Source organism: Mus musculus, chromosome 13, assembly GCF_000001635.26.
Source record: "Mus musculus strain C57BL/6J chromosome 13, GRCm38.p6 C57BL/6J".
Classification (NCBI taxonomy): domain Eukaryota; kingdom Metazoa; phylum Chordata; class Mammalia; order Rodentia; family Muridae; genus Mus; species Mus musculus.
This window is the reverse complement of record NC_000079.6, coordinates 87,604,239-87,630,529: the sequence shown is the minus strand read 5'-3', so window position 1 is coordinate 87,630,529 and position 26,291 is coordinate 87,604,239.

Sequence of the window (26,291 nt, the reverse complement as noted above, 5' to 3'; positions counted from 1 at the left end):
AAAATGAGAGACAGGTTCAACGATAAGGACAATAGATGCAAACACAAATGCTAAGCCAAAAAGAAACCCAAACTGGCACCGAGTTGGGGTAGATAGACAAAAACCGAAAGAATCAGATGGCCGCGGAGCTGTCCGAGAGCCCAGATGGTCTAGGAGATTGATCTCCTCGTGACCTTGGGGGTCCACCAGGCGTTCCTGATCCTCCCCCGGTCCTCCTAGGATGTCTCCTAGGGAGAGCGGACGGTAGACACCTGGATACGTCTATCCTTATCTACGCCCTTCTCTCCATCTCGGAGAGCGGCCTCCTCGAGCGTCCGCTAAAAACCGAAAGTGCGATCGCTTCAACCCGATTGTGACAGAATGATAGTATAAACAAACAAAATTACCAAGCGACAGAACTTACCCGATAGGATGGTCTCGGTCTCTTGGGTGGTCACGTCGATCCCGGACGAGCCCCCAAATGAAAGATCCCCAAAGGGAGACCCTCACTCAAGCCTCGGGATGTGGCGCAGACCCAAGAGAGACACGGAGACTGAAATGGCGTACACACAAAGCTATTTAATAAAGCGGGGGGGGGGGGAGCCAGCGCGCTGGGGCCGAGACACATATACAGTAGAGGACTGCTGGGTCTGTGTTCATTCAGAGATGATACACTGAAACCTCCAGAGACTGGAGGCCCCAGGAAGTTTAGAGGTCAGATGGGGTATGGATGGGGGCATTCAGGTAGAAACTGGGTGGGGAGGGGATGAGATGTGGGATGTGGAGCAGTTGGAGGGTGTGTGGGGGGCAGGGAATGGAATATGGAGTGTAGAATATAAATTAAAAATAAAATTAAATCTAAAAAGAAAAGCTATAAAATTTGAAGTACTAATGGTAAAAGAATATCATTTTATCAATGCTATTCAGAATATAAGAATTCAAGATTACTTTCTTAAGGGTTTTACTTCTGAACATAATCTAATTACCTAGTTTAACAAATCAGCTTTTGTTTTGTTTGTTTTTTTGTTTGTTTGTTTGGTTGATTTGGTTTTGGTTTTTGGTTTTGTTTTTTTTTTTTTGTTTGTTTTGTTTTGTTTTTTGTTTTTTTTTTTTTGTTTTTGTTTTTGTTTTTTTTTTTTTTTTTTGAGACAGGGTTTCTCTGTATAGCCCAGATTGTCCGGGAACTCACTTTGTAGATCAGGATGGACTCAAACTCAGAAACCTGCCTGCCTCTGCCTCCCGAGTGGTGGGATTACAGGCATGTGCCACCATGCCCAGGTTCAGTTTGTTTTTAAATAAATACTATTTCACAGAAAAAAGATGATATTCTTTTTTTTATTAGGTATTTATTTCATTTACATTTCCAATACTATCCCAAATGTCCCCCAAAGAATCCCCAACCCACTCCCCCACCTTCCCACTCACACTTTTTGACCCTGGTGTTCCCCTGTACTGAGGCATATAAAGTTTGCACGGCCAATGGGCCTCTCATTTCATTGATGGCCAATTAGGCCATCTTCTGATATAGATACAGTTAGAGACACGAACTCCGGGGGTACTGGTTATTTCATATTGTTGTTCCACCTATAGGATTGCAGATCCCTTTAGCTCCTTGGTTACTTTCTATAGCTCCTCCATAGGGGGCCCTGTGATGCATCCAAAAGCTAACTGTGAGCATCCACTTATGTGCTTGCTAGGCCCCAGCATAGTCTCACAAGAGAGCTATGTCTGGGTTGTTTCAGCAAAATCTTCCTAGTGTATGCAATGGTGTCAGCCTTTGAAGCTGATTATGGGATGGATCCCCAGATATGGCAGTTTCTAGATGGTTCATCCTTTCATCTCAGCTCCAAACTTTGTCTCTGTAACTCCTTCCATGGGTGTTTTGTTCCCAATTCTAAGAAGGGGCAAAGTGTCCACACTTTGGTTTTCATTCTTCTTGAGTTTCATGTGTTTTGCAAATTGTAACTTATATCTTGGGTATTCTAAGTTTCTGGGCTAATAACACTTACCAGTGTGTACATATTGTGTGAGTTCTTTTGTGATTGGGTTACCTCACTCAGGATGATGCCCACCAGGTCCATCCATTTGCCTAGGAATTTCATAAATTCATTCTTTTTAAGCTGAGTAGTACTCCATTGTGTAAATGTACCACATTTTCTGTATCCATTCCTCTGTTGAGGGGCATCTGGGTTCTTTCCAGCTTCTGGCTATTATAAATAAGGCTGCTATGAACATAGTGGAGCATGTGTCCTTCTTACCAGTTGGAACATCTTCTGGATATATGCCCAGGAGAGGTATTGCAGGATCCTCCGGTAGTACTATGTACAATTTTCTGAGGAACCGCCAGACTGATTTCCAGAGTGGGTTGTACAAGCTTGCAATCAAATCAAATCATTTTGATTTGCATTTCCCTGATGATTAAGGATGTTGAACATTTTTTCAGGTGCTTCTCAGCCATTCAGTATTCCTCGGGTGAGAATTCTTTGTTTCACTCTGAGCCCCATTTTTTAATGGGTTATTTGATTTTCTGGAGTCCACCGTCTTGAGTTCTTTATATATATTGGATATTAGTCCCCTATCTGATTTAGAATAGGTAAAGATCTTTTCCCAATCTGTTCGTGGCCTTTTTGTCTTATTGACAGTGTCTTTTGCCTTGCAGAAGCTTTGCAATTTTATGAGGTCCCATTTGTCGATTCTCGATCTTACAGCAAAAGCCATTGCTGTTCTATTCAGGAATTTTTCCCCTATACCCATATCTTTGAGGCTTTTCCATACTTTCTCTATAAATTTCAGTGTCTCTGGTTTCGTGTGGAGTTCCTTAATCCACTTAGATTTGGCCTTAGTACAAGGATATAGGAATGGATCTATTCGAATTCTTCTACTTGATAACTGCCAGTTGTGACAGTACCATTTGTTGAAAATGCTGTCCTATTCCCACTGGATGGTTTTTGCTCCCTTGTCAAAGATGAAGTGACCATAGGTGTGTGGGTTCATGTCTGGGTCTTCAATTCTATTCCATTGGTCTACTTGTCTGTCACTATACCAGTACTATGCAGTTTTTATCACAATTGCTCCGTAGTACACCTTTAGGTCATGCATGGTGATTCCACAGGAGGTTTTTTTAATCCTTGAGCAGAGTTTTTGCTATCCTAGGTTTTTTGTTATTCCAGATGAACTTGCAGATTACCCTTTCTATTTCGTTTGTAGAATTGAATTGGAATTTTGATGGGGATTGCACTGAATCTGTAGATTGCTTTTGGCAAGATAGCCATTTTTACTATATTGATCATGCCAATCCATGAGAATGGGAGATCTTTCCATCTTCTGAGATCTTCTTTAATTTTTTTCTTCAGAGACTTGAATAAATAAATAAATGAATGAATAAATGAATGAATAAATAAATAAATAAATAAATAAATAAATAAATAAATAAATGTTAGGCTCCATATTGTGTTCCATTGCCCTAGGAAAAGTCTTGACAGAAAAACAAAACAAAACAAAACAAAACAAAACACACACCTCCCAACTAACTGGGTTTGGTCCAAAACAAAGGTTGTGATGAGAACTAAAATGCAAGCCCCAGTGGCCATTTGTGTTAAGAGACATGGCTGTTTTCTGGTGAAAATTCAGCTGTCAATGAGCATGATTGTTGATAAGATAGTTGACTATAATTGCACCTCACAAAATTGGTTTAAAACTTATCTGAACACTCCTTGAATTTTCTAGTCATTCTGTTAGGACTTAATTAGTGATTTTCTTGACAGGCATTGTACAGCATTTTCATCCCTGCTTTTGTAACATGTGCCTCAATAAAAGGCTTTATTGGGTGATCTTTTCTTGAATATTTTCATTGTGTCAGCTTATAATGCAACATGGAGAAGGAGGCAAGAGACACAGCAACAGCAATATCAGAGTGGCAGCATAGGCAGGGAGGTGGCAGTAGCAGTGACATTTGTGGGTAAGCCAACCTGAGTAAATGTGAGTGCAAGTTTGTGGACAGCTGAAGAAGAAAGGAGAGGCATTTGAAGCATCATGAGTGGAGGAAGAAGAAAGGTGGCAAGTGTAGAGAAAGAACAGAATTCTGAGGCTGGACTTTATTTATTTATTTATTTATTTATTTATTTATTTATTCATTTATTTATTTATGTTTTTGAGACAGGGTTTCTCTGTGTAGTCCTAGCTGTCCTGGAACTCACTCTGTAGGCCAGGCTGGCCTCAAACTCAGAAATTCACCTGCCTCTGCCTCTCAAGTGCTAGAATTAAAGGCATGCACCACCACTTCCAGGTGAAAATTATTTTTTTAAAAATAATAATCTTACTGAAACTAAGGAGAGTGCTACCCTCCAGGTCTGCTTATAGAGGCTAACAGAGTCACCTGAAGAACAAGCTCTTAACAGTGACAACTAAAACAGCTAGCTTCAGAGATTACCAGATGGCGAAAGGCAAACGTAAGAATCCTACTAACAGAAATCAAGACCACTCACCATCATCAGAACGCAACACTCCCACCCCACCTAGTCCTGGGCACCCCAACACAACGGAAAATCTAGACACAGATTTAAAAACATTTCTCATGATGATGATAGAGGACATCAAGAAGGACTTTCATAAGTCACTTAAAGAATTACAGGAGAGCACTGCTAAAGAGTTACAGGCCCTTAAAGAAAAGCAGGAAAACACAGCCAAACAGGTAGAAATCATTAAAGAAAAACAGGAAAACACATCCAAACAGGTGATCGAAATGAACAAAACCATACTAGAATAAAAGGGGAAGTAGACACAATAAAGAAAACCCAAAGCGAGGCAACGCTGGAGATAGAAACCCTAGGAAAGAGATCTGGAACCATAGATGCAAGCATCAGCAACAGAATACAAGAAATGGAAGAGAGAATCTCAGGTGCAGAAGATTCCATAGAGAACATCGACACAACAGTCAAAGAAAATACAAAATGCAAAAGGATCCTAACTCAAAACATCCAGGTAATCCAGGACACAATGAGAAGACCAAACCTACTGATAATAGGAATTGATGAGAATGAAGATTTTCAACTTAAAGGGCCAGCTAATATCTTCAACAAAATAATAGAAGAAAACTTCCCAAACATAAAAAAAGAGATGCCCATGATCATACAAGAAGCATACAGAACTCCAAATAGACTGGACCAGAAAAGAAATTCCTCCAGACACATAATAATCAGAACAACAAATGCACTAAATAAAGATAGAATATTAAAAGCAGTAAGGGAGAAAGGTCAAGTAACATATAAAGGAAGGCCTATCAGAATTACACCAGACTTTTCACCAGAGACTATGAAAGCCAGAAGAGCCTGGATAGATATTATACAGACACTAAGAGAACACAAATGCCAGCCCAGGCTACTATACCCGGCCAAACTCTCAATTACCATAGATGGAGAAACCAAAGTATTCCACGACAAAAACAAATTCACGCAATATCTTTCCATGAATCCAGCCCTTCAAAGGATAATAACAGAAAAGAAGCAATACAAGGACGGAAATCACGCCCTAGAACAACCAAGAAAGTAATCATTCAACAAACCAAAAAGAAGACAGCCACAAGAACAGAAGGCCAACTCTAACAACAAAAATAAAAGGAAGCAACAATTACTTTTCCTTAATATCTCTTAATATCAATGGACTCAATTCCCCAATAAAAAGACATAGACTAACAGACTGGCTACACAAACAGGACCCAACATTCTGCTGCTTACAGGAAACCCATCTCAGGGAAAAAGACAGACACTACCTCAGAGTGAAAGGCTGGAAAACAATTTTCCAAGCAAATGTTCTGAAGAAACAAGCTGGAGTAGCCATTTTAATATCGGATAAAATCGACTTCCAACCCAAAGTTATCAAAAAAGACAAGGAGGGACACTTCATACTCATCAAAGGTAAAATCCTCCAAGAGGAACTCTCAATTCTGAATATCTACACACCAAATGCAAGGGCAGCCACATTCATTAGAGACACTTTAATAAAGCTCAAAGCATACATTGCACCTCACACAATAATAGTGGGAGACTTCAACACACCACTTTCTTCAAAGGACAGATCGTGGAAACAGAAACTAAACAGGGACACAGTGAAACTAACAGAAGTTATGAAACAAATGGACCTGACAGATATCTACAGAACATTTTATCCTAAAACAAAAGGATATACCTTCTTCTCAGCACCTCACGGGACCTTCTCCAAAATTGACCATATAATTGGTCACAAAACAGGCCTCAATAGATACAAAAATATTGAAATTGTCCCATGTATCCTATCAGACCACCATGGCCTAAGACTGATCTTCAATAACAACATAAATAATGGAAAGCCAACATTCACGTGGAAACTGAATAACACTCTTCTCAATGATACCTTGGTCAAGGAAGGAATAAAGAAAGAAATTAAAGACTTTTTAGAGTTTAATGAAAATGAAGCCACAACGTACCCAAACCTATGGGACACAATGAAAGCATTTCTAAGAGGGAAACTCATAGCTCTGAGTGCCTCCAAGAAGAAACGGGAGACAGCACATACTAGCAGCTTGACAACACATCTAAAAGCCCTAGAAAAAAAGGAAGCAAATTCACCCAAGAGTAGTAGACGGCAGGAAATAATCAAACTCAGGGGTGAAATCAACCAAGTGGAAACAAGAAGAACTATTCAAAGAATTAACCAAACGAGTAGATGGTTCTTTGAGAAAATCAACAAGAGAGATAAACCCTTAGCTAGACTCACTAAAGGGCACAGGGACAAAATCCTAATTAACAAAATCAGAACTGAAAAGGGAGACATAACAACAGATCCTGAAGAAATCCAAAACACCATCAGATCCTTCTACAAAAGGCTATACTCAACAAAACTGGAAAACCTGGACGAAATGGACAAATTTCTGGACAGATACCAGGTACCAAAGTTGAATCAGGATCAAATTGATCATCTAAACAGTCCCATATCACCTAAAGAAATAGAAGCAGTTATTAATAGTCTCCCAACCAAAAAAAGCCCAGGACCAGATGGGTTTATTGCAGAGTTCTATCAGACCTTCAAAGAAGATCTAATTCCAGTTCTGCACAAACTATTTCACAAAATAGAAGTAGAAGGTACTCTACCCAACTCATTTTATGAAGCCACTATTACTCTGATACCTAAACCACAGAAAGACCCAACAAAGATAGAGAACTTCAGACCAATTTCTCTTATAAATATCGATGCAAAAATCCTCAATAAAATTCTCGCCAACCGAATCCAAGAACACATTAAAGCAATCATCCATCCTGACCAAGTAGGTTTTATTCCAGGAATGCAGGGATGGTTTAATATACGAAAATCCATCAATGTAATCCATTATATAAACAAACTCAAAGACAAAAACCACATGATCATCTCGTTAGATGCAGAAAAAAACATTTGACAAGATCCAACACCCATTCATGATAAAGTCTTGGAAAGATCAGGAATTCAAGGCCCATGCCTAAACATGATAAAAGCAATCTACAGCAAACCAGTAGCCAACATCAAAGTAAATGGAGAGAAGCTGGAAGCAATCCCACTAAAATCAGGGACTAGACAAGGCTGCCCACTTTCTCCCTACCTTTTCAACATAGTACTTGAAGTATTAGCCAGAGCAATTCGACAACAAAAGGAGATCAAGGGGATACAAATTGGAAAAGATGAAGTCAAAATATCACTTTTTGCAGATGATATGATAGTATATATAAGTGACCCTAAAAATTCTACCAGAGAACTCCTAAACCTGATAAACAGCTTCGGTGAAGTAGCTGGATATAAAATAAACTCAAACAAGTCAATGGCCTTTCTCTACACAAAGAATAAACAGGCTGAGAAAGAAATTAGGGAAACAACACCCTTCTCAATAGTCACAAATAATATAAAATATCTTGGAATGACTCTAACGAAGGAAGTGAAAGATCTGTATGATAAAAACTTCAAATCTCTGAAGAAAGAAATTAAGGAAGATCTCAGAAGATGGAAAGATCTCCCATGCTCATGGATTGGCAGGATCAACATTGTAAAAATGGCTATCTTGCCAAAAGCAATCTACAGATTCAATGCAATCCCCATCAAAATTCCAAATCAATTCTTCAACGAATTGGAAGGAGCAATTTGCAAATTTGTCTGGAATATCAAAAAACCTAGGATAGCAAAAAGTCTTCTCAAGGATAAAAGAACTTCTGGCGGAATCACCATGCCAGACCTAAAGCTTTACTACAGAGCAATTGTGATAAAAACTGCATGGTACTGGTATAGAGACAGACAAGTAGACCAATGGAATAGAATTGAAGACCCAGAAATGAACCCACACACCTATGGTCACTTGATCTTCGACAAGGGAGCTAAAACCATCCAGTGGAAGAAAGACAGCATTTTCAACAATTGGTGCTGGCACAACTGGTTGTTATCGTGTAGAAGAATGCGAATCGATCCATACTTATCTCCTTGTACTAAGGTCAAATCTAAGTGGATCAAGGAACTTCACATAAATCCAGAGACACTGAAACTTATAGAGGAGAAAGTGGGGAAAAGCCTTGAAGATATGGGCACAGGGGAAAAATTCCTGAACAGAACAGCAATGGCTTGTGCTGTAAGATCGAGAATTGACAAATGGGACCTAATGAAACTCCAAAGTTTCTGCAAGGTAAAAGACACCTTCAATAAGACAAAAAGACCACCAACAGATTGGGAAAGGATCTTTACCTATCCTAAATCAGATAGGGGACTAATATCCAACATATATAAAGAACTCAAGAAGGTGGACTTCAGAAAATCAAATAACCCCATTAAAAAATGGGGCTCAGAACTGAACAAAGAATTCTCACCTGAGGAATACCGAATGGCAGAGAAACACCTGAAAAAATGTTCAACATCCTTAATCATCAGGGAAATGCAAATCAAAACAACCCTGAGATTCCACCTCACACCAGTCAGAATGGCTAAGATCAAAAATTCAGGTGACAGCAGATGCTGGCGTGGATGTGGAGAAAGAGGAACACTCCTCCATTGTTGGTGGGAGTGCAGGCTTGTAAAACCACTCTGGAAATCAGTCTGGTGGTTCCTCAGAAAACTGGACATAGTACTACCGGAGGATCCAGCAATACCTCTCCTGGGCATATATCCAGAAAATGCCCCAACAGGTAAGAAGGACACATGCTCCACTATGTTCATAGCAGCCTTATTTATAATAGCCAGAAGCTGGAAAGAACCTAGATGCCCCTCAACAGAGGAATGGATACAGAAAATGTGGTACATCTACACAATGGAGTACTACTCAGCTATTAAAAAGAATGAATTTATGAAATTCCTAGCCAAATGGATGGACCTGGAGGGCATCATACTGAGTGAGGTAATACATTCACAAAGAAACTCACACAATATGTACTCACTGATAAGTGGATATTAGCCCCAAACCTAGGATACCCAAGATATAAGATATAATTTGCTAAACACATGAAACTCAAGAAGAATGAAGACTGAAGTGTGGACACTATGCCCCTCCTTAGATTTGGGAACAAAAAACCCATGGAAGGAGTTACAGAGACAAAGTTTGGAGCTGAGATGAAAGGATGGACCATGTAGAGACTGCCATATCCAGGGATCCACCCCATAATCAGCATCCAAACGCTGACACCATTGCATACACTAGCAAGATTTTATTGAAAGGACCCAGATGTAGCTGTCTCTTGTGAGACTATGCCGGGGCCTAGCAAACACAGAAGTGGATGCTCACAGTCAGCTAGTGGATGGATCATAGGGCTCCCAATGGAGGAGCTAGAGAAAGTAGCCAAGGAGCTAAAGGGATCTGCAACCCTATAGGTGGAACAACATTATGAACTAGCCAGTGCCCCGGAGCTCTTGACTCTAGCTGCATATATATCAAAAGATGGCCTAGTCAGCCATCACTGGAAAGAGAGGCCCATTGGACTTGCAAACTTTATATGCCCCAGTACAGGGGAACACCAGGGCCAAAAAGGGGGAGTGGGTGGGCAGGGGAGTGGGGGTGGGTGGATATGGGGGACTTTTGGTATAGCATTGGAAATGTAAATGAGCTAAATACCTAATAAAAATGGAAAAAAAAAGAAAAAAAATAATAATCTTTATAGAGACAAGGAAGAGAAAGACCAGAAATAATTACCAGAAAAGCACTACTCTCAAGGCCTTTTAGCCAATAGTTACAGATTATAGCCAAAGGAGTATGACAGAAGCTAGTGTTAAGAGATAATAAATATAGTTTCTAGTTCTATAAAAGAGCTGTTAACACTGTCTATTGTTAATGATTGTGACACTTAGATCCTCCTAGAGGCTATAGCAAAAGGTTGAGGACTCCGCTGAGAACATAACACTTGTAAGGGAGGATTCTAGGACCTAAATCCTGCATGAGTACTATAAGAGTAAATAGAGGCTGCTTCTCATTATTCCCACTTAATTACTGCAGCCTTCCTTCTCCACTGTTAAGCACTAAGAGTAACTAGGGCTAGCACCAACAAGCATTTAAAAAATGACCTTTTACATTTCGATTTTGTCAGAGAGAAACAAACCTTAGCTGAATGTAATTAGATCAAGGATGGAATGAAGAAAGAAGCAGGAAAAAGGGAGGGGATGTTGGAGAAGGGAGACATGTATCAAGTTAGAGTGTGTGTAAGAGAATTAGAATTATAACACTGACACCAAATCCCCTCTATTTTTACAGTGTCTAACACTGTAAAATCATTTTGAGTTTGACAGGTCTCAGGTGTGTTTACTTCTCATTGAGTGTTTTCCTTGAGCAGTTTTGGACTCAGCAATATAGAGTGGCAGCTGTAAAGATTTCTTATATCTCTTGTCTATCCCCATGTCTAGATTCCTTGATTTTCAACATCTCTAAGTAGACTGCTACCTTCTATGTATTGATCCTACACTGACACATCAATATGAATCAAAGTTATACATCAGGCTTTGGTGTTAAAATTGTTTATTTTTGTATTTTAAAAAAATGCCTGAAATAAATGTTTTGCTACATTTTCATTTAATCTGTAAATTAACTCATTAATACTCTAAAATTTATTTTGCCATATGCTTTTCATGCATAAGTACAAATATGTATTTATATTTATGTATATTCATACTATATTATAATACTACATACATTATGTAGTATAGTCATACTCCATTAAGAACACAGGCACACACCAATACTATTATTGGTTGGAAAGTTTTCTTGGTCATGCCTTTGCACATTGGCACTTGTACAGTGTTCTATTTTTATTGATCTTGTTTTTTTTCTTGAGCACAAGGAAGCATTTGTACCCAATATTATAATCACATGGGATATTATTTATGTATTATTTTACTTCAGATAATGTGACTTTCTTTATTTTATTGTAAAACCCAACAAAATGATTGAGTTAATTTTATATCAGTATGCTGACTATGTAAAGACATATAGTTAACAAATTAGCTAGCAATAAATATTAGAAAGCACAAGAATATTTAAGACCATGTTCTCATATGTTACAGCCAGTCACCTATAATATTAAAAATAAAAATATCATAATATTTTCATTTAAATAACAATATTTCTGCTATATTTAAGTGTATAGAATGTGAACATTCTGCTAATTTAAGCATATAAGAAACTAGGAATGAAGGTTATGTTTTCAGATAGCTTCTCAGGAAACCATTCCTCTATTACCCTTAACATAGACTCAACATTTTTAAAAATTTTTTTATTCTTTAATCTTTATTTACAGTTCAGATTTTATCCCCCTTTGGGTCCACACTCAGATTGTTCCACACACCACACCTCCCCATATATCTCCAAGAGGATGCCCCCACAACCCCTAACCCAGGAGACCTCCCTATTCCCTATGGACACAAGTCTTTTGAGGGTTAGGCATATCTTTTATGACTGAGTTCAGATCCAGCAGTCCTCTGCTGTATATGTGTTGGGAGCCTCATATCAGCTGGTATATGCTGCTTGTTTGGTGGCTCAGTGTTTGAGAAATCCTTGGAATCCAGGTTAGTAGAGACTGCTGATCTTCCTCTAGGGTTGCCCACCTCCTCAGCTTCTTCTAGCTCTCCCCTAATTCAACCATAGGCATCACCAGCTTCTGTCCATTGGTTGTGTGTGGATATCTGCATCTTACTCTTTCATCTACTTGTTGGGCTTTTTAGAGGGAAGTCATGATATGCCCCTGTTTGTAAGCATGCCCTAGCATCAGTATTAGTGTCAGGCCTTAGGGCCTTCTGCTGAGCTAGATCCTAATTTTGGCTTGTCACTAGACTTCCTTTTCCTCAAGTTCTTCTCCATTTTTGTCCCTGTAGTTCTTTCAGACAGGGACAATTCTGGGTCAGAGTTTTTGAATATGGGATCGCAACCCCATCCCTCCACTTGATGTGTTCTCTTTCTAATGAAGGTGGATTCTTCAAGTTCAATTTCCTGACTAGGGTCCCTCCCTCAACATTATTTTCAAAACCATCAGAACAATATAAAATAATTTTGCTTTTTAAGTTATTCTTACTGAAAATCATTTGTGAGACTAACAATTTCATAGTTATTATGGTTATATTAAGATTATGATTTAGATTCTCATAAGAATTTTGATTTCAGAAGTTTTATGCATGAAATAAAATAGTATTTTGTTCATAATATTTTTCAAACTCATCTGAGAAAAAATGTATCTCTGAACAATATGTTTATAATCTTTTATTCTATGCAGATATTTAATAATATGACAGATATTTAACTACACTCTAAATGTGAAAAGGATTTTCCAGTAATTGGTATTATTTATCTCTCAGTTGGAAGATATAATTTTTGATGTAATATACATTGAATGGTTTAAAATCTGGAATTCATATCCTGTATAAAAATGACTTTGTTCCTCTAATGCACATGTAAGACAGCAATATTAATTATATTTCAGGTATAGATAGCACACACTGTCAGGATGAATGTTTTAACACGGAAATGCATTTCCACTAAGCCTGGCAAGCTAAGGTTTATTTCAGGACATTATGATTGAGGGAGAAGAAAATTCTTAAAGATTGTTCTCTGGCCTCTCTACAGAGACACACATAAACACATACACACACATACAAGTGCACACATATACCACACCTCCACCCCCCCACACACACACTGAAATAAACTATAAATAAGTAAATGTCAAGAGAATATAAGCACATACATATAGCTACATATTTCTATATGCCTGCAGTTGAATCTATGTAGACAGATTTTTAAATTAATGAAATATATACAATACACTTCAATGTTAGAAAATTCTGCACAATACAAAATACTCTTTTAAGTTTGTAGTATAGATACCTAAAATGTTTCTTCCCTTTTCATATATATATAGATCTAAAGTATTTCATTGAAATATGTTTACTAATAAAATATCTATTAATAAGAGGTAGAAATGTAACATACCATCCATAGTTTTAATTATTAGTTGCAGTTCACTTTCCAGGAATAGGGGCAAATGAGATTAAAAATAGAAGTTATTTTCTTTAGTGTCATAACTACAGATAATCAAAGGATTAGGAAACTAAAAGGTGGACTCTCTTTGTATTTATAAATGGAATTATGGAGGAGGCATCTAAATTGAGTAAATGAATAAACTTTAAAGATCCCTTTGTGTGGACAGAGGAATAGTATTTCTATTTTCATTAAAAACCTCTGTTGGGCTATCAATTTAATTAAAATTATAAATATTTTAAAATTAGTTAAGGATATTTTTGTTTACCTATAGATATAAAGTCTTTTGTTAAAAGACTCATAGTAAAAATATATTTCTGAAACATATGGTGGCTTTCATTAAACACAGGTAAAATGACTATGTGTTTTGTTATAAACATTATTATTAGAAAATACAAGAAGGAAATATTTTGCATTCTCATGTTTTCTAATTTAATTATTTTTTTACTAAGTCTTTACATCCTGCCCCCTAACACCCTCTTGGTCACCCCTCCCACAGTTCTTCCCCCACACCCTTCAACTTCTATTCTGACAGCTGGGGAGGGGTGGGATGCTGGGTATCCCCTGTTCCTGGACCTTCAAGTCTTTGCAAGGGAGGTGCTTCTCCCACTGAAGCTAGACAAGGCAGTCCAGCTAGAGAAACATATCCCACATATAGGCAAAAGCCACATTAAGACCAAGTGGCACATCTGTTACATGTGAGCAGGTAGGTTTAGGTCCAGCCAGTATATGTACTTTGGTTGATGGTTCAGACTCAGAGAGATCTAAGGATCCAGGTTAGTGACTCTATTGGTCTTCCTGTGGCTTCCTATCCCTTTGTGACCAACAATATTTCCTCTTATTGTACCATAAGAATTACCAAGCTGTATCCACTATGTGGTTGTGGGTATCTGTATTTGTCTGAGTTAACTGCTGGGTGGACTCTCTCAGAGGGCAACATACTCCTATCTACAAGCATAACAGATTATCATTAATAGTGTTAGGGATTGGTGCTTGCCCATGGATTAGGTCTCATACTGGGCCAGGTATTAGTTAGCCATTATCTCTAACTGCCCCATCATCTGTGCCTGCATTTCTTCTAGACAGGATTAACTTTGGGTTGAAAGTTTTATGGTAGATTGGTGTTTCTATCACTCCACTGGGTTGCTGCCTGGCTATAAGAGGTAGCCTGTTTAGGTTCCATAGTGACAGTGTAGTCAGTCGCAGGTAAGTTCACCTCCATTGATTCTTTGGCATCTTTCTTATCCCAGGTCTCTGTCTCATCATAGAGATGCCCCCTCCCCCCATCTCCTCATCCACATCAATTGCAGAATTCCATTCATTTGAAAGAATATCTAGTCATCTCTCTTGTCTGTTCTCACACCTGATCCTGAAGCCTACATCCCCTCCTCTTCCCTGTGCCTTCCCAATTCCTTCTTACCATCTGCCTCTTATGATTGTTTTGATCCCCCTCCTAAGAGATATTCAAGCTTTCTAAATTGGGCCATCATTCCCATTTAGCTTCTTTGTATTTATGGAGTGTTGCATAGTAACTGTGTATATTTGACTAACATCTACTTATAACTGAGTACAAACCATGCATTTACTTTTTGAACTGCATTACCTCAGTCTGAATGATTTTCTCAAGTTCAATCCACTTGCCTGCAAAATTCATGATGTCTTGGTTTTTAATATCTGAATAGTTTGCCATTATGTAAATGTACCACATTTTCATTATCCATCCTTTAGTTGAGAAACATCTAGGTTGTTTTCCAGTTTCTGGCTATTATAAATAAAGCTGCTATAAATTGAGAAAATATTTTTGTGGGATGATGTAGCATCTTTGTATTCATGCCACGGAGTGGTATAGCTGGATATTAAGGTAGAACTATTCCAAGTTTTTTGTGAAGCTGCCAATGTGATTTTCAAAGTTGTTATACAAGTTTGCACTCCCACTACTAATGAAGTGTTTCCCTTGCTTCACATATTTGTGAGCATATGCTATCTTTTGAGTTTTTGATCTTAGCCACTGTGATGTTTTAATTTGTATTTCCCTGATGACTAAGGACTTAGAAAATTTCTTTAACTTTGACTTGGGCATTCAAAATTCTTCCATTGAGAACTTTCTGTTTATTTTATACCTCATTTTTAATTGGGTTAATTGAATTATTGATGTCTAATTTCTTGAGTTATTTATAAATTGTGGCTATTAGCTCTCTTTTATATATAGGGTGGTGAAGTTGCTTTCCCAAGCTGTGGGTTGCTGATTTGTCCTATTGACAGTGTCCTTTGCCTTTCAGAAGCCTTGCAGTTTCTCGAGGTCCCATTTATCATTTGTTCATTTGAGTGCCAGACCCATAGGTATTCTGTTCAGGAAACTCTCTCCTATACCAATACACTCAAGGGTATTTCCCACTTTCTCGTCTATGAGATTTACTGTATCCAGTTTTATTTTGACGTCCTTGATATATTCACACTTGAATTTTTATGCAGAGTGGTAAATATTGATCTATTATTATTCTTCTACAGGTAGACATCCAGTTAGACCAGGACCATTTTTTGAAGATGCTTTTATTTTTCCATTATATGACTTTTGGCTTCTTTATCAAAAATGAAATATTATGTTGGATTAGTTTTGTGACATCAATTCCATTCCATTGATGGACATGTCTATTTCTGTAATAGTATCATGAAGTATATTTCACTATTGCTTGGTAATACATCTTGATGTCAGAGATGATAATTCCTACCAAAATTCTTTTACTTTGGCTATCCTGTTTTGTTTGTTTGTTTGTTTGTTTTCTATTAATTTGAGAATTGTTCTTTCAAGGTCTATAAATAATTGTTTTGGAATTTTAATGGGGATTAAAATGAATCTGTAGATTGATTTTGTTAAGATGGCCATTTTCAATATTTTAAACTTACTTATTCATGAGCATGGGAGATCTTTCCATCTTCTGATATCTTGCTTTGGCTAGAACTTCAAGAAATATACTGAGTACATAGCTAGATCATGGGCAGCCTTGTCTTGTCCATGATTTTAGTGAAAATGCTTTAAGTTTTTTTTTTTCCATTTTGTTCACTGCTGGCTATTTGCTTACCTTATATTGATTTGATTATATTAGGCATGTGCACTGTATCCCTTTAACAAGAAGTGTTGTTGGATTATATCAAAGGCTTTCAGTTTCTCATGAGATAATCATGTGATGCTTTTCTTTTAGTTTGTTTATATGGTGGATTATGTTGATGGATTTTCAGATATTGAACCATCTCTGCAATACTAGGATGAAGCCTAGTTGATATCAATGGGTGAAATCTTCATGTGTTCCTAGATTCACTTTGTAAGTATTTTCTTGAATATTTATTTGTACAAAAATTCATAAAAGAAATTAGTCTGAAGTTCTCTTTCTTTGTTAAGCCCTTGTATGATTTAGGTATCAGAGTGATTATGGCCTCATAGAATGAGTTTGGTAGTGATCCTTCTTTTTTTTTTTTTTTTAATGTATTTTATTGATTTACATTCCAATTGTTGCCACCCTTCCCGTTCACCTCTCTTGGAGTTTTTCATCATGTCCCCCTTTGCTTCGAAGAGGGTGCTCTCTTACCCCCATCTTCTCACCCACAATCTCATTTCCAACAACTTCAGTGCACCTCAACCATATCCCTCCTCTCTGGGGCAATAATTCTATATTGGATTAGGATTATCCTTTCCCACTTTGGTGGGACACAGCAGTCCTCCACTACATTAGTGCTGTTAGCCATAGACCAGTCCATGTATGCTCTTTGGTTGATGGCTCAGTCTCTAGGAGCCGTGAGCTCTCTAGGTTTGTTGATACTATACTATTGTTCTTCCTATGGCGTTGCCATCCCGTCCAGCTCCTTCAATCCTATCCCTAACTCTTCCACGGGTCTCCAACCTTAGGCCATGTTTTGCTGTAATCATCTGCATGTTTCTCAGTCAGCCATTCGTAGTGTCTCTCGGAAGACAGTCATGCTAATCTCCTGTCTCCAAGCACAACATGACATCAGTAATAGTGTCAAGGTTTGATGCCTATGCATGGAATGGATCCCAAGATGGGCTGCCTGGCTTCAAGATGTATTACAGAGCATTAATGATAAAAATTGCATGATATTGGTACAGTGATATACACTTAGATCAATGGCATAGAACTGAAGATCCAGAAATAAACCTGCATGCCTATGGACACATAGGGAAATATACGTGAATGCAATGGAAGAGTGGAAATTTTGTGAACAGAACACAATGGCTCAGGTTCTAAGATAAAGAATTTACATATTGGAACTTAGAAAACTGCAAAGCTTTGGTTATGCAAAGGACACTGTCAATAGGGCAAAACATTAACCTACATGTTGAGAAAAGATCTTAACTAATCCTACATTTGATGGAAGGCTAATGTTCAAAATATATGAAGAACTCAAGAATGTAGACACCAAAAAACCAGATAACTCAAGGGAAAAATTGGGTAGAGAGCTAAATAGAGAATTCACACAGAAGAGTCTTGAATAGCCAAGAAGCACTTAAATAAATGTTCACGGTTCTTAGTCATCAGAGAAATGCAAATAAAAATGACCCTGAAATTCCACCTTACACCAATCAGAATGTCTAAGATAAAAAACTCCAGCAACAGTAGATACTGGAGAGGATGTAGAGAAAGTAGAACACTCCTCCATTGCTGGTTGAATTGCAAACTCTTATAATCACTCTGAAAATTAGTCTGATGGAGCCTCAGAATTGGAAACATTTGTATGTGAAGAACTAGCTATACCACTCTTGGGCATATACACAAGAGATGCTCCACCATACCACAAGGACATGTGCTAAACTATGTTCACGGCAGCCTTATTTGTAATAGCCAGAAGCTGAAAACAAGCCAGATATCCCCAAATGAAGAATGGGTACAGAAAATGTGGTTAATTTACATAATAGAATACAATTGAGTTATTTAAAATGAGGACATCATGAATTTTTCAGGCAAAGAGATGGAACTAGAAAGTATCTTCCTGAGTGAGGTAAGACCCAAAAGGATATGCATGGTATTTATTCACTGATAAATGGATATTAGTCCCCAAGTACAGAATACCCATATACAACTCACAGACCATATGATGTTTGAGAACAGGAAGAGCCCAAGTATGGATGCTTCAATGCCAGGATCAGGTATAAGGGGAGACAGGAGAGAACCCCAGAGGGCCAGGATAATGAATGAAAACAAGCAGTTACAGGGATTGGGGTGGGCAGAAACTCTTGAAAGCTGAAGAAACCTGGGATTTGAGGTGTTCCCAGCAATCAGTGGGAATGACATTAGCTGAAATGCCCAACAGTGGGAAGATGTAACCGGAAAAGACTCTACTAGGTAGACAGGACACCCAATGGAGTGATAGGGCCACTGACTTACCTTCAAAAGTTTTGACCTAGAATTATGCCTATCCAAAGGAAATGCTGGGACAAAAATGGAGAAGACACTGAAAGAAAACCACCCAGCTGCAATGTTTTTTCTGTTTCTATTTTATGGAATAGTTTGAGGATTATTGGTATTAGTTCCTCCTTGAAAGTCTGGTAGAATTCTGTGCTAAAACCAGCTGGCCATCGACCTTTCTTGGTTGAGAGACTTTTAATGAGTATGTCTGTTTCCTTAGGGGTTATGGAGGTTTCTAAGTAGTTTAACTAATCTTGATTTAACTTTGGCAAGTGGTATTTGTCTTGAAAATTATCCATTTTGTTATGATTTTTAACATTGTGGACTAAAGGCTTTTGAAGTAAGATCTAATGATTTGTTTAATTTCCTCAATGCCAGTTGGTATATGCCCCTATTCATTTATGATTTTGTTTATTTGGATACTGTCTCTCTTGGAAAATTGGCTAAGGATTTGCCTATCTTCTTTTTCTCAAAGAACACTTATTATATTTTATTCCTTGTATTGTTTTCTAACTGATTGATTTCAGCCATGGTTTAGATTATTTCCTGGCTTCTACTCCTCTTTGGCGTGCTTACTTTTTTTTCCCTAGAGCTTTCTAGTGTACCTTTAGATTGCTGGTATGAGAACTTTCTAATGCTTTTTAGGGAGAGACTTAGTACTAGGAACTTTCGACTTATCACTGCTTTCATTGTGCCCCATAAATTTAGCTAAGTAGTGCCTTCGTTTTTATTAAACCATAGAAAGTCTTTCATTTCTTTCTTTACTTCTTCTCTGACCCAGAGATCACTGAGTAGAGAGTTGTTCAATTTCCATGTTGAAGTTAACCTTTAGTTCATAGTGGTCTGGTAAGATACAAAGTTTTAACCATGTTTTAGTATCTTTTGAGCCTTGATTTGTAACCAACCATGTGGTCATTTTTGGAGAAGCAATCATGAGGTGCTGAAAAGAAGGTATATTCTTTCATGTTTGTGAGAAATCTGTAGATATCTGTTAGGTCCACTTATGAAGATTCATAAGGTCTGTCAGTTTCATAATTTCTCTGTTCAGTTTTTGTCTAGATGACCTGTCAATTGATGTGAGATGGGTGTTTAGGTCTACCACTATTGATGTCAGTAGTTTGACGTGCAATTTAATCTTTAGCAATGTTTCTCTAACAAATGTGGGTGCCCTTGTGTTTGATGCATAGATGTTCAGAATTGATGTATCATCACTGTAGATTTTTCCGCTGATGAGTATAAAGAGCTCTTCCCTTTCTCTTTTGATTAATTTTGGTTAAAAATCTATTTTATTATGTTGAGAACAAAATAAAGTGGAGGCATGGGGGCCCTGGGGATGAACTGAAGGAAAAAGATGCCCACACCCCACCAGAGTTTCACTATTCTCTGGTTAGTCAGGAGTGGGAGGGCTGCTACCTACCATATCCACTCATCCCTGAGTGGGCATTCCTCTATCCCACTCTTCAAGGGGTGGCCAAGGGGCAGCCCTGCCTGGGGAATCCCCCAGGAGCTACTTTGCTAAAGTCACCAGGGTGGTTGGAGAGAGGAAATGGGGGAAGAAGTTCCCAACACTAACCAGAGTGCTCAGTGGAACTTGATGGAGCACAGCAGAGACTCTATGATTTAAGAGCTTTATTATAGAAATGCAGGGGAAAGAAAGAAGGTAGAAGAGAGAGAGGGGGTGAATCTAGAGAGAAAGAGAAAGAAAAAAGGAGAGAGGAGAGGAGAAGACAAAGAAAACTGGAAGAAGAGAGAGAAGTGAGAGAAGTGAGAGAAGTGAAAGGTGAAGGAACAAAGGAGTAAGAGTAAAAGAGTGAGGTGGGGGCTGAGCATCCCTTTTGGTCTTCACTATTGCTAGGTAACTTGGGAGGAGTTTAGCCTGAAGGTCAGAAGCTTGGGCCATTGCTTATGTGACTACTGACCATGCTTCTCTTATGGGGGCTGTGGGAGGTGGTATCTTAGACAGGGGCCGAAGTTCCAGGAGCATGAGGGAACGCCTACTGTGTCATGTAGGTGAATTATGTCCACCAGGGTTCAGACCTCAGCTCGACTGGAGACCAGCCTGCAATTCCCCAAAGTATTATACATTAGAATGGCTACTCCAGCTTGTTTCTTGTGTCCATTTGCTTGAAAAATATTTTCCAACACTTTAGTCTGAGGTAATGTCTATCTTTATGACTGAGGTGTGTTTCTCATATGCAATAGAATGATGGATCCTGCTTTTGCATCCATTTTGTTAGCCTGTGTATTTTTATTGGGGAATTGATTCTATTGCTGTTGAGAGATATTAATTGCCAGTGATTGTTATTTCCTTTTATTTTGATTTGTGTGTGTGTGTGTGTGTGTGTGTGTGTGTGTGTGTGTGCACGTGTGTTTCCCTTGTTTTGGTGGTATGGAGTTACTTATTTCCTGTTTGTTTGTTTGGTTGGTTGGTTTTTGTTTTTTTTGTTTTGTTTTGTTTTTTATTTAGTTATCCTTCTTGTGTTGGAGTTTTCCTTCTAGTATTTTCTGTAGGATTGGATTTGTGTTTAAATGTTTGAATTTGGATTTGCCTTGGAATATCTTGTTTTTACTATCTATTTTGATGGAAAGTTTTGCTTAGTGCAGTAGTCAAGAATAACACCTGATGTTCTTTTTAGAAGTTGCAAGATTTCTGTGCAGTCCCTTCTAACCTTTAAAGTCTCTATTGAGAAGTCAGGTGTAATTATGTTAGGGCTACATTTGTATGTTACCTGACTTATTTCCCTTACTGCTTTTCATATCCTTTGTTCTATAAATTTTGTTTTTTGATTATTATGTGCATGGGATATTTTCTTTTCTAGTCTAGTCTGATTGGCATTCTATAAGCTTCTTATATGTTTAGAAGTATCTCTTTCTTTAGGTTGGGAAAGTTTTCTTCTATGATTTTACTCAGACTATTATCTGGGCCTTGGACCTAGAACTAGTTCTATTGCTATTATTCTTTAGTTAGGTCTTTTCATGGTATCACATATTTCATGGATATTTTGTGTCAGATTTTTTTTTTTTGCTTTAAAATTTTTTGACTGATAAATCAATTTATTATTATTATTATTATTATTATTACTATTATTATATCTTTTTACAGTCCAGTTGTTACCCTCTCCTGTCTGACCTCAGACTGTTCCTTATCTCATACCTCCTCCTCTTCTCCAAGAGGATGAACCCATCCAACCATGCCCATATCAAGAGAACTCCCCACTCCCTGGGGCCTCAAGTCTACTCAAAGTTAAGTTCATTTTCTCTCACTGAGGCCAAACCAGGAAGTCCTCTGCTATATAGGTGTCAGAGACCTCATAGCAGCTGGTGTAGGCTGGCTGATTGGTGGCTCAGTGTCCAAGAGATTTCAGGGATTCAGGTTAGTTGAGAATGCTGGTCTTCCTCTGGGGACTCTCATCCTCAGTTTCTTCCAGTTTTTCCTTAATTCAACCACAGGGGTCCCCAGCTTTTGCCTATTGGTTGTGTGTGAATATCTGCATTTTACTCTTTCAGCTGCTTGTTTGGCCTCTCAGAGGGCAACCATGCTAGGCTCCTGTCTATAAGCATACCATAGCATCAGTAATAGTATCAGACATTTAACTCTTCCCTTGAGCTGGATCACAATTTGGCCATGTACCTGGATATCCTTTTCCTCAGATTCTTTTCCATTTTTGTCCCTGAAGTTCTTTTAGAAAGAAACAATTTAGGGTCAGAGGTTTTACTGTGGGATGACAAAATCATTCCTCCACTTGATATCTTTTTTTTTTTCTACTGGTGGTTGACTCTACAAGTAACCTCTTCCAAATATAGGGCATTTCATCTAAGATGTCTTCCTTTGAATCCTGAGTTTCTCACCTCACATGTCTCTGGTATAATCTAGAGAATATCCCCATCTCCTACCTCCTGAGGTTGCTTGTTTCCATTCTTTCTGCTGGTACTCAGGCTTCAGTACTATTCTTCCCAATTCCTGATGATGTTGCTCTCATTATCCATTCTCCCACCTACTACCCTCTCTCCCTCTGCGCCCTAAGATTGCTATCTTCTCCCTCCCATTTGAGATTGAGGCATCCTCACTTGGGCCCATAGGCTTGTTAACTTTTTGAGTTCTGTAGATTGTATCCTGGATATTCTGTACTTTTCTGACTAATATTCATTTATTAGTGAGTACATACCATGCATATTCTTTTGGGTCTGAGTTACCTTACTTAAGATGCTATTTTCTAGTTCCATCTATTTGCCAATAAAAGTCATGATGTCCTTGTTCTTAATAGCTGAATAGTATTTCATTGTGTAAGTGAATCACATTTTTTTTTTTATCCATTATTCTCTTGTGGGATATCTGGGTTGTTTCTAGCTTTGGCCACCATGAACATAATTCAGCATGTGCCTCTGTGACATGGTAGAGCATCATTTGGGTATATGCCCGAGTGCTAAATCTCGTTCTTCAAGTAGACCTATTTCTGATTTTCTGAGCAATCTCCAGATTGATTTCAAGAGTGGTTGTACCAGTTTGTAATTCAACCAGCAATGGAGGAGTATGTTCTCTTCTCTCTGTATCCTCACCAGCATGTGCTGTCACCTGAGATTTGATCTTAACCATTCTGATTGGTGTAAGATAGAATTTCTGTGTTGTTTTGATTTGCATTTTCCCTGATCACTAAGGACATTGAATATGTCTTTAAGTGCTTCTCAGCCATTTGAGATACCTCTCATTTAAATTTTTCTTTTTTTTTTTTTTTTTTTTTTTGGTTTTTGATAGTTAGCTTCTTGAGTTCTTTATATATTTTGGATATTAGCTCTCTCTCAGATGTGGGGTTAGTAAAGATTTTTTTCCCTAACCTGTAGGTTGTTGATTTCTCCTATTGAGTATATTTTTTGGCTTTCTAGAAGCTTTCCAGTTTCATGATGTCTCATTATCAATTCTTGATCCACGAGTCTCAGCCATTGGAGTTCTTTTTAGGAAATTTCCCCTGTTCCAATGAGTTCGAGGCTCTTTCACACTTTCTCTTCTACCAGGTTCATTGCATAAGGTTTAATGTTGAGTTCCTTGATTCTCTTGGACTTGAGCTTTGTGCAAATTGATTAATATAGATCTATTTTCATTTTTCTACATATAGCCTACTAGTTTGACCAGAGAGATAAAGTCTGGACTGTAAAAAATGCTTAAAGAATAGAAAGAAAGAGAGGGAGAGAGAGAGAGAGAGAGAGAGAGAGAGAGAGAGAGAGAGAGAGAGAGAGAGAGAGAGAGTTGTTTTCGCAAATCTTAGTTTTGTTTTTCCAGATTAATTTGAGAATTGCTCTGTCCATGACTTTGAACAATTGTGTTGAAATTTTGAAGGGGATTGTGTTGCATTTGTAGATTGCTTTTAGTAGGATGGCTCTTTTTACTATGTTAGTTCTACCAATCCATGAGGTCGTCTTCAATTTCTTTCTTGAGAAATTTGAAGTTCTTGTCATACAGACTTCTCACTTGCTTGGTTAGAGTCACAGCAATATATTTTATATTATTTGTGAAGGATGCTGTTTCCCTAATTTCTTTCTGTGGCTATTTATCATTTGTATAAAGAAGACTAGTGATTTATTTGAGTTCATTTTATATCTGGTCATTTTCCTGAAGTTGTTTAAAAGCTGTAGAAGTTTCCTGGTAGAATTTTGAGGGTTGCTTATATATATATATATATATATATATATATATATATATATATATATATATACTATCATGTCATCTGCAAATAGTGATACCTTGATTTCTTTATTGCCAGTTTGGATTCTCTTGATCTCCTTTTTTTTTTTTTTTTTTTTTTTTTGTCTTATTGACATAGGTAGAACTTTGAGTACTATATTGAATAGGTATGGGGAGAGTGGACATCCTTGTGCCTGATTTTATTGGGCCTGCTTCCATTACCTCTCCATTTAATTTGATATTGGCTGTTTCTTTGCTGTATATTGCTTTCATTATATCTAGGTATGGGCCTTGACTTACTGATCTCTCCAATTCTCTTAACATGAAGGAGTGTTGTATTTTGTCAAATGGTTTTTCAGTATCTATTGAGAAGATCATGTGATTTCTTTCTTTGAGTTTGTCTATATCGTGGATTACATTAATGGTTTTTCATGTATTGTACCAACCTTACATCCCTGAAATGAAGCTAATTTGATCGTGATCACTAATTTTATAGTGTTCCTGCATTGAGTTTGCAAGAATTTTAGTTAGTATTTTTATTTATTTGAAGTTATTGAATATTTCATAAGGGAAATTTATATGAAGTTCTTTTTTTTTTCTCCTTGTGTTTAGGTATCAGAGTAATTTTGGCTTCATAGAATGAATTAGGTAGTGTTCTTTCTGTTGCTAATTTTATGGCATATTTTGAGGAGTATTGGTAGGTTTTCTATCTTAGATGCTTGAGAATCTCTCTTCCGTCTATTGTATTCTGTTTCTTATCCTTGCATTTGTTGTTCCTGTTTTCTTCTCTAGGTATTCCATTTCCAAGTTTTCCTCAGTGTTTTTTTTTGTTTTGTTTTGTTTTTTGTTTTTTGAGGTTTTGTTTTTTGTTTTTTGTTTTTTTTTTGTTTTTTTATTTGTTTGTTTGTTTTATTTCTTCTATTTGTACTTTCCAGGCTTGCATAGTTTTATTTATTTTCCTCACCTGTTTACTTGTATTCCTGTATGTTTTAGGGGATTTATGTTTTTCCCCTTTAAAGACCTCTATCTGTTTGATTTCAGTTCATTGTATTTCTTTAATGGATTTATTAGTTTCCTATTTAAAAGCCTCTATCATCTTTATAAGATTGGATTGAAGGTCATTTTCTTCTGTTTTTATTGTGTTAGGACATCCATAGTTTGCTGTGGGTGGGTAGCTGTGCTTTTGAGGTACCATATTGCGCTGGCTCTTGTTGATTATGTTCTTTCCAGGGCCTTTAGCCTTCTAAATGGTTTTGGACCCTGGATGTTCATGTAGTAGTAGAAAGGGGTGAACCTTGAATTTCCTGTTGTGGCTGGCCACTGATGAATATTTTTGGGGTGTTTGCTTCTGAACTTGCAGTTCTTTATGGTTCAATAGCCTTAGGTCAGAAGAAGTTTGGCAGAGTTGACAGGAGAATGGAGGTCCCCTTGGTAACAGGCTGCACAGGGCAACTTGGCTTGTGCCAAGGTGCTCAGAGAGCAGGGTAAATGGGTGGGGTAAGGGAAACTTACTCTATGGTCAGGAGTCTCAGGTCTGATGGAGATGGGTGGAAAGGTAGCAGAAAATAGGTGTCCCATTGAGATGGCAGGCTACTCACTGCAGAAAGGCTTGACATAAAAGGCCCAGGAAACAGAGAAGATGGAAAGGTGAGGGGAGCTGTCAAGTATGCTTAAAGAGTGTGTTGGAAGTGGAAGAGATATGGCAGGAGAATGGAGGTTTTACTGG